The sequence below is a fragment of the Haemaphysalis longicornis genome, unplaced genomic scaffold (assembly GCF_048455015.1).
Source record: "Haemaphysalis longicornis isolate Haplotype H1 unplaced genomic scaffold, Haemaphysalis longicornis Haplotype H1 scaffold_10, whole genome shotgun sequence".
Lineage (NCBI taxonomy): Eukaryota > Metazoa > Arthropoda > Arachnida > Ixodida > Ixodidae > Haemaphysalis > Haemaphysalis longicornis.
The window spans coordinates 106,160,244-106,161,711 of record NW_027526204.1 but is presented as its reverse complement, the minus strand read 5'-3'; the positions used below and the strand labels follow the sequence as shown (position 1 = coordinate 106,161,711).

The following is a 1,468-nucleotide window of genomic DNA, read 5'->3' as shown; positions in this document are numbered from 1 at the left end:
TTTCCTATTCTGATTCGCTACATGCATAGCGAGGGCCTCTGTTCTGGCAGTCTTGTTGCCAAAGGGAGCTTAAGAGGGTTCAAAGCTGGTCGACCACTCTGGACATGTCGTAGACACTCGAGTCACGACCCGGGGGTTAAAAAGAAGGTCCCCTTCACCCCGATTAGTCCGAATGGCGCTGGCTACCACCCCCAAGCACAGGAAACAAACATACCTAACATAAATACCCCAGAAAGTGAATGGGAAAATCGCCCCGCCGGTAGCGTAGTGGTTATCGCACCAGACCGGTATTCTGGAGGTCGTGGGTTCGGATCCCACCTGGCGGGCATTTTTTCTTCACTTTCTTTCTTTCCAAATTCTGAGTCTGTTTCAATGATCTACCACATCCTCCCCTTTGCTTTCCGAGGTTTTCTCGACTGCCAACCCTTATTTCTGTGTTATATATATATATATATATATATATATATATATAGAAAGAAATGCCGGCAGTCTACAACGCCAAAGAAGACATAGGGGAATGGTTGGACAATTTGTTACCGTTAGTGACGTTACGTTATTATTATTTTTTATTAATTACGTGATAAAGAAAGAAAGAAAAACACGCGCCCAGAGTGGGGACCGAACCCACGCCTTTCGATTAGATCTCGAATGCCTTACCAACTCGGCTATCTGGGCGACTGTGTGCTCCTTCACTTTCTGGGGTACTTATATTTACTACAACTGTATCCAACCATTCCCCTATGTCTTCTTTGGCGTTGTAGACTGCAGGCATTTCTTTCTGTATTTCCTAACGAGCCCCTCATTTCTAAACCCTATATATATATATATATATATATATATATATATATATATATATAACACAGAAATAAGGGTTGGCAGTAAAAAAAAACCTTGGAAAGCAAAGGGGAGGATATCGCTAATAATTGAAACAGATAAAGAATTTGGAAAGAAGGAAATTGGAGAAAAAATGCCCGCCAGGTGGGATCCGAACCCACGACCTCCAGAATACCGGTCTGGTGCGATGACCACTACGCAACCGGCGGGGCCATTTTTCCCCTTTACTTTATGGGGTATTTATGTCAACGTAATTTTTTCTGGTGCTTGGGGGGGGGGGGGGGGTAGCCAGCGGTACTCCAACTCGGGGTGAAGGGGACCTTCTTTTTAACCCCCGGGCCGTGACTCGAGTGTCTACGACATGTCGAGAGTGGTCGACCAGCGTTGAACTCTCTTAAGCTCCCTATGGCACCAAGACTGCCAAAACAGAGGCCCTCGCTTTGGATGTAGCGAATCAGAATAGGAAATGAGGGGCTCGTTGAAAACAACACAGAAATAAGATTGGCAGTCAAGAAAACCTCGGAAAGCAAAGGGGAGGATGTGGTAGGTCATTGAAACAGATAAAGAATTTGGAAAGAAAAAAAAGTGGAAAAAAATGCCAGCCAGGTGGGATCCGAACCCACGACCTCCAGAA

At 45.2% G+C, this 1,468-nt stretch overlaps 1 non-coding gene across 1 annotated transcript; it reads right to left on the bottom strand.

The window, feature by feature from the left end:
• Positions 1–603: 603 nt before the first annotated feature.
• Positions 604–675, bottom strand: Trnar-ucu (transfer RNA arginine (anticodon UCU)). Its single transcript has one exon. It is a non-coding gene; the product is annotated as a tRNA-Arg (tRNA).
• Between the last annotated feature and the right edge of the window lie 793 nt (positions 676–1,468).